The sequence below is a fragment of the Arachis ipaensis genome, chromosome B08, assembly GCF_000816755.2.
Source record: "Arachis ipaensis cultivar K30076 chromosome B08, Araip1.1, whole genome shotgun sequence".
NCBI lineage: Eukaryota > Viridiplantae > Streptophyta > Magnoliopsida > Fabales > Fabaceae > Arachis > Arachis ipaensis.
Genome location: NC_029792.2, coordinates 59,183,840 through 59,192,471, shown reverse-complemented (window position 1 = coordinate 59,192,471; position 8,632 = coordinate 59,183,840).

The following is an 8,632-nucleotide window of genomic DNA, read 5'->3' as shown; positions in this document are numbered from 1 at the left end:
CGCCCAAGGTCTAGCGTGTCACGCCCACTTTGTGCTTCCTCTTCTTCTCTGGAAAGTTGAACTAGCGTGGCACGCCCAGGGTCTGGCATGCCACGCCCCTTATGTGTGCTAGATTCCTTGGTTGGTGTTCCACGCCTAGAACTCATGTGGTATGCTTAAGTGAGAAATGATGGCTGGCGTGCCACGCCTTCGATACCAAGTGGCACACCCAGTGAGTAGTTAAGCATTTGCATGCCACGCCTGAGACTCAAGTGGCACTCCTAAGTGAGGAATGATAGCTGGCATGCCACGCCTTCAATACCAAGTGGCACGCCCAAGTGTTTGGCCCTTCACCACCTCCTCTGGAAAATTGAACTGGCGTGCCACGCTCTGATGTTCAAGTGGCACGCCCATATTGGTGTGTCTTCCTCAAGCTTGGCGTGCCACGCCTGGGTCTTCAAGTGGCACGCCCCAAGTGCTGGATGAGAGTTGGCGTGCCACGCCTTCGATACCAAGTGGCACGCCTAGGCTTATTCTCTTCTGGCGTAACACACACAAAAGCCCAAGTGGCACGCCCCATGGTGTTCAATGGAGTTGGGGTGCCACGCCCAGCCTGGCATGCCACGCCCCTTTTGTAGCCTTCAATTATGCTCTCTGGAAAATGTAACTGGCGTGCCACGCCTGGCTCTTGGTGTGCCACACCTGGCTCCTAGCGTGCCACGCCCATGTTAAAGCTTTGAGAACCTGGTGCGCAGAAATTGTGATTACACTTTAATTATGTAAAATTCATCGCTCTTTCTTTCCCTGGTAATGGCACCAAAAACATGATGCCAATACCATGGTTCACAACTTCGCACAACTAACCAGCAAGTGCACTGGGTCGTCCAAGTAATACCTTACGTGAGTAAGGGTCGAATCCCATGGAGATTGTTGGTCATTGAATCCTACTCGGAATACCACAGACAAGGTTTAGACTTTTCGGATTCTCTTGAATGCCGCCATCAATCTAGCTTACGCCACGAAGATTCCGATTAAGATATCTAAGAGACACTCATTCAGTCGAAGGTAGAACGGAAGTGGTTGTCAGGCACGTGTTCATAAGGAATGACGATGATTGTCACGTTCATCACATTCAGGTTGAAGAGCGAATGAATATCTTAGAAATGAAATAAGATGAATTGAATAGAAAACAGTAGTACTTTGCATTAATCTTTGAGGAACAGCAGAGCTCCACACCTTAATCTATGGAGTGTAGAAACTCTACCGTTGAAAATACATAAGTGATAATGGAGTTCATTGGTCTCGGCCCCAGAGGGGGAACCGGAGTAACCAAGACTGTGAATACAATGATAAAAAGTCCTATTTATAATAAACTAGTCACTAGGGTTTACAGATGTAAGTAATTGACGCATAAATCCACTTTTGGGGCCCACTTAGTGTGTGCTTGGGCTGAGCTTTAACTTTCCACGTGCAGAGGCCATTTGTGGAGTTGAACGCCAGGTTTTGATCCATTTCTAGCGTTCAACTCTGGTTCTTGATCCATTTCTGGCGCTGAACTCCAGAATTGGGCAGAGAGCTGGCGTTGAACGCCCGTTTACGTCATCTATTCTCGAGCAAAGTATGCACTATTATATATTTCTGGAAAGCCTTGGATGTCTACTTTCCAACGCAATTGGAAGCGCGCCATTTTGAGTTCTGTAGCTCCAGAAAATTCATTTTGAGTGCAGAGAGGTCAGAATCCAACAGCATCAGCAGTCCTTCGTCAACCTCTGAATCTGATTTTCGCTCAAGTCCCTCAATTTCAGCCAGAAAATACCTGAAATCACAGAAAAACACACAAACTCATAGTAAAGTCCAGAAATGTGAATTTAACATAAAAACTAATGAAAACATCCCTAAAAGTAACTAGATTCTACTAAAAACATACTAAAAACAATGCCAAAAAGCGTATAAATTATCCGCTCATCACAACACCAAACTTAAATTGTTGCTTGTCCCCAAGCAACTGAAAATCAAATAGGATAAAAAGAAGAGAATATACTATAAATTCCAAACTATCAATGAAACAGAGCTTCAATCATATGAGCGGGACTTATAGCTTTTTGCCTCTTGAATAGTTTTGGCATCTCACTTTATCCATTGAGGTTCAGAATGATTGGCATCTATAGGAACTTAGAGTTCAGATAGTGTTATTGATTCTCCTAGTCCAGTATGATGATTCTTGAACACAGCTTCTTTATGAGTCTTGGCCGTGGCCCTAAGCACTTTGTTTTCCAGTATTACCACCGGATACATAAATGCCACAGACACGTAATTGGGTGAACCTTTTCAGATTGTGACTCAGCTTTGCTAAAGTCCCTAACTAGAGGTGTCCAGGGTTCTTAAGCACACTCTTTTTTTGCTTTGGACTCATAGTGGAGGACTTGTCAGCCACCTTGTAGAGTTCTTGAGGTATAATCTCATGAACTTCCACCTCTTCTCTAATCATGATGCTGTGGATCATGATGGCCTGGTCTATAGTAACTTCAGACCGGTTGCTAGTAGGAATGATTGAGCATTGAATGAACTCCAACCATCCTCTAGCTACAGGCTTGAGGTCCAATCTTCTTAGTTAAACCGGCTTGCCTTTGGAGTCAATCTTCCATTGAGCTCCTTCTACACATATGTCCATAAGGACTTGGTCCAACCTTTGATCAAAGTTGACTCTCCATGTGCAGGGGCGTGCGTTCTCTTCCATGTTGTGCAAGTTGAATGCCAACCTCACATTTTCCAGACTAAAATCCAAGTATTTCCCCCGAACCATTGTAACATAGTTCTTTGGATCCGGGTTCTTACTTTAATCATGGTTCTTGGTAATCCATGCATTGGCATAGAACTCTTGAACCATTAGGATGCCGACTTGTTGGATGGGATTTGTTAGAACATCCCAACCTCTTCTTTGAATTTCATGTCGGATCTCCGGATACTCATTTCTTTTGAGTTTGAAAGGGACCTCAGGGATCACCTTTTTCTTGGCCACAACATCATAGAAGTGGTCTTGATGGGCTTTGGAGATGAACCTTTCCATCTCCCATGACTCGGAGGTGGAGACTTTTGTCTTCCCTTTTCCTTTCTTAGAGGATTCTCCGGTCTTAGGTGCCATCAATGGTAACGGAAAAACAAAAAGCTTATGCTTTTACCACACCAAACTTAGAATTTTGCTCGCCCTCGAGCAAGAGAAGAAAGAATAGATGAAGAAGAAGAAGAAATGGAGGAGAGGGAGAAGGTGATGTGGTTCAGCCAAGAAGGGTGTAGAGGGGTGTGTTGTGTGAATTTGATGAAGAATGGAGGGCTTTATATAGGGAAGGGAGGGGGGAAAGGTTTCGGCCATATGGGTGGGTTTGGGTGGGAAATTGGTTTTGAATTTTGAAGGTAGGTGGGGTTTATGAGGTAGGTTTATGGGGAAGAGAGGATGGATGTGAGTGGTGAAGATTTATTAGGGAAGAGGGATGGAGGTGATAGGTGAAGGGTTTTGGGGAAGAATGTTTATGGGATTGTGTGAAAGGGGGGTGAGAAAAAGTGAGTGGAGGTAGGTGGGGATCCTGTGGGGTCCACAGATCCTGAGATGATCCTGTGGGGTCCACAGATCCTGAGATGATCCTGTGGGGTCCACAAATCCTGAGGTGTTCAAGGATTTACAACCTTGCACCAAAGTAGGCATGCAAAATGCCTTTGCACACAACTCTGGGCGTTCAGCGCCAGGTTGGTGCCCATTTTGGGCGTTCAACGCCCATTTGCTGCCATTTCTGGCGTTGAACGCCAAAACCATGCTTGTTCTGGGCGTTCAGCACCAGAACCATGCTCTGTTCTGGCGTTGAACGCCAGAGAGATGCTCCTCCAGGGTGTGATTTTTCTTCTGCTGTTTTTGATTTCGTTTTTGATTTTTTTGTTTATTTTGTGACTCCACATGATCATGAACCTATAAAGACATATAACTAAGAAGAATATAGTTAGATAAATAAAAATTGGGTTGCCTCCCAATAAGCGCTTCTTTAATGTCAATAGCTTGACAGTGGGCTCTCATGGAGCCTCACAGATGTACAGAGCTTTATTGAGACTCTCCAACACCAAACTTAGAGTTTGGATATGGGAGTTCAACACCAAACTTAGAGTTTGGTTGTGGCCTCCCAACACCAAACTTAGAGTTTGACTGTGGGGGCTTTGTTTGACTTTGCTTTGAGAGAAGCTTTTTATGCTTCCTCTCCATGGGTACAGAGAGAGATCCTTGAGTTGTAAACACAAGGTTGTCCTCATTCAATTGAAGGATTAATTCTCCTCTGTCCACATCAATCACAGCTCTTGCTGTGGCTAGGAAAGGTCTTCCTAGGATGATGGATTCATCCTCTTCCTTTCCAGTGTCTAAGACTATGAAATCAGCAGGGATATAAAGGCCTTCAACCTTTACTAACACGTCCTCTACTTGTCCATAAGCCTATTTTCTTGAATTATCTGCCATCTCTAATGAGATTTTAGCAGCTTGCACCCCATATATTCCCAATTTCTCTATTACAGAGAGAGGCATGAGGTTTATCCGTGAACCAAGATCACACAGAGCCTTAAAGATCATGGTGCCTATGGTACAAGGTATTATGAACTTTTCAGGATCCTGTCTCTTCTGAGGCAATGTCAGTTGATCCAGATCACTTAGTTCATTGGTGAACAAGGGATGTTCATCTTCCCATGTCTCAATACCAAATAATTTGGCATTCAGCTTCATGATTGCACCAAGAAACTTGGCAGTTTGCTCTTTAGTAACATCCTCATTCTCTTCAAAAGAGGAATACTCATCAGAGCTCATGAATGGCATAAGGAGGTTCAATGGAATCTCTATGGTCTCTAGATGAGTCTTAGATTCCTTTGGTTCCTCAGAGGGAAACTCCTTATTGATCACTGGACGTCCCAGGAGGTCTTCCCCCTTGGGATTCACATCCTCCTCTCCCTTTACAGGTTCGGCCATGGTGCCTATGTCAATGGCCTTGCACTCTCCTTTTGGATTCTCTTCTATATTGCTTGGGAGAGTACTAGGAGGGATTTCAGTGATCCTTTTACTCAGCTGGCCCACTTGTGGTTCCAAATTTCTAATGGAAGACCTTGTTTCATTCATGAAACTTACAGTGGCCTTGGATAGATCAGAGACTAAGTTTGCTAAGCTAGATGGATTCTGCTCAGAATTCTCTGTCTGTTACTGAGTGGATGATGGAAAAGGCTTGCTATTGCTAAACCTGTTTCTTCCACCATTGTTAAAGCCCTGCTGAGGCTTTTGATCCTTCCATGAGAGATTTGGGTGATTTCTCCATGATGGATTATAGATGTTTCCATATGGTTCACCCATGTGATTTACCTCTGCTGTTGCAGGGTTCTCAGGATCATAAGCTTCTTCTTCAGAAGATGCTTCTTGAGTACTGTTGGATGCAGCTTGCATTCCATTCAGACTCTGAGAAATCATATTGACTTGCTGAGTCAATATTTTGTTCTGAGCCAATATGGCATTCAGAGTATCAATTTCAAGGACTCCCTTCTTCATAGGCGTCCCATTACTCACAGGATTCCTCTCAGAAGTGTACATAAACTGGTTATTAGCAACCCTGTCAATGAGTTCTTGAGCTTCTGCAGGCGTTTTCTTTAGGTGAATGGATCCACCTGCAGAGGTGTCCAATGACATCTTAGATACCTCAGACAGACCATCATAGAATATATCCAGGATGGTCCATTCTGAAAGCATGTCAGAAGGACACTTTTTGGTCAGTCCTTTATATCTCTCCCAAGCTTCGTAGAGGGATTCACCTTCATTCTTTCTGAAGGTTTGAACATCCACTCTAAGCTTACTCAGCTTTTGAGGAGGAAAGAACTTGGATAAGAAAGCCTTGACCAGCTTATCCCAAGAGTTCAGGCTGTCTTTAGGTTGAGAATCCAACCATATTCTAGCTCTGTCTCTTACAGCAAAAGGGAAAAGCATGAGCCTGTAGACTTCAGGATCTACTCTATTAGTCTTAACAGTATCACATATCTACAAGAATTCAGTTAAGAACTGAAAAGGATCTTCAGATGGAAGTCCATGAAACTTGCAGTTCTGCTGCATCAGAGAAACTAATTGAGGTTTCAGCTCAAAGTTGTTTGCTCCAATGGCAGGAATGGAGATGCTTCTTCCATGTAAATTGGAATTTGGTGCAGTAAAGTCACCAAGCATTCTCCTTGCATTGTTGTTGGGTTCGGCTGCCATCTCCTTTACTTGTTCGAAATTTTCAATCAAGTTGTCTCTGGATTGTTGTAATTTAGCTTCTCTTAATTTCCTCTTCAGAGTCCTTTCAGGTTCTGGATCAGCTTCCACAAGAATGCCTTTTTCTCTGTCCCTGCTCATAAGAAAGAGGAGAGAAAAAGAAAAGAAGAGGAATCCTCTATGTCACAGTAAAGAGGTTCCTTATTGTTAGTAGAAGAAAAGAAGAAGAGAAAAATCTGAACTCAGAAAGAGAGAGAGGGTTCGACTTTGGTGAGTGATGTGAGGAAGAGATGTTAGTAGATGAATAAATAAATAGAATAAGATGAGGAAGAAGGTGAAGTTTCGAAAATTATTTTTGAAAAAGAGTTAGTGATTTTTGAAAATGGTTTTTGAAAAATGTTAGTAATTTTCGAAAATTAAAATAAGAATTTAAAATAATTAGTTAATTAAAAAGAAATTTTGAAAAAGAGGGAAGATATTTTCGAAAATAGAGAGAGAGAGTTAGTTAGGTGGTTTTGAAAAAGGTAAGAAACAAACAAAAAGTTAGTTAGTTAGTTGAGACAAAAATCAATTTTGAAAAGATAAGGAGTTGGGAAGTTAGAGAAGATATTTTGAAATCAAATTTTTGAAAAAGATATGATAAGAAGATATTTTGAAAAGATATGATTGAAATTAGTTTTTGAAAAAGATTTGATTTTTAAAATCACAATTAATGACTTGATTCACAAGAAATCATAAGATATGATTCTAGAACTTAAAGTTTGAATCTTTCTTAACAAGTAAGTAACAAAGTTCAAATTTTTGAATCAAAACATTAATTGTTAATATTATTTTCGAAAATTTTGATAAAGATAAGAAAAAGATTTTTGATAAATATTTTGAAAAAGATTTTTGAATTTTTCGAAAATAATGGAAAAGGTATGATTTTTGAAAAAGATAAGATTTTCAAATTGAAAATTTGATTTGACTCATAAAAAACAACTAAATTTTAAAAATTTTGAAAAAGTCAATTCAAATTTTCGAATTTGATGAGGAGAAAAAGGGAAAAATATTTTTTGATTTTTGAAATTTTTATGATGAGAGAGAAAAACAATAAAAATGATGCAATGCATGAGAATTTTAGATCAAAACATGTGATACATGCAAGAATGCTATGAATGTCAAGATGAACACCAAGAACACTATGAATGTTAAGATGAACACCAAGAACATATTTTTGAAAAGTTTTTAATGCAAGGAAAACATGCAAGACACCAAACTTAGAATTATTTAATGCTTAGACACTAAGAATTCAAGAATGCATATGAAAAACAAGAAAAGACACAAAACATGCAAATGCAAAGATCAAACAAGAAGACTTACCAAGAACAACTTGAAGATCATGAAGAACACCATGAATGCATGAAATTTTTGAAAAATGCAATATGAATATGCAAGTGACACTAAACTTATAACATGACTCAAGACTCAAACAAGAAACAGAAAAATATTTTTGATTTTTATGCTTTTCTAATTTTTTTGGATTTTTCAAAAATTAATTGAAAAAGGAAAATAAGGATTCCAAAATTTTTAATATGAATTCTAGGAATCTTGCATTCTTAGTCTAAAACTTCGGTCCAGGAATTAGACATGGCTCACTAGCCAGCCAAGCTTTCAATGAAAGCTCCGGTCCAAAACACTAGACATGGCCAATGGCCAGCCAAGCTTCAGCAAGATATCAGAATATACTGCTCATTACTTATCAAATATGTAACTTGCCTCTATTCTGATGGATTGGAAGCCTCAGTCCAAAAGAATTTAGACATGGCTTTGCAACCAGCCAGGCTTCACATGCTTCATGAAACACTAGAATTCATTCTTAAAAATTCTGAATAAATTTTTTATTTATTTATTTTTTTCGAAAAAGATAGGAGAAAATTTTTTAAAGATTTTTGAAAAATTTTTGAAAAGAAAACAAAAAGAAAGTTACCTAATCTGAGCAACAAGATGAACCGTCAGTTGTCCAAACTCGAACAATCCCCGGCAACGGCGCCAAAAACTTGGTGCGCAGAAATTGTGATTACACTTTAATTATGTAAAATTCATCACTCTTTCTTTCCCTGGTAATGGCACCAAAAACATGATGCCAATACCATGGTTCACAACTTCACACAACTAACCAGCAAGTGCACTGGGTCGTCCAAGTAATACCTTACGTGAGTAAGGGTCGAATCCCACGGAGATTGTTAGTATGAAGCAAGCTATGGTCACCTTGTAAATCTCAGTCAGGCGGATATAAAATAGTAATGGAGTTTTCGAATATAATTAATAAAATAGGGATAGAAATACTTATGTAAATCATTGGTGAGAATTTCGGATAAGCGAATAGAGATGCTTTCGTTCCTCTGAACCTCTGCT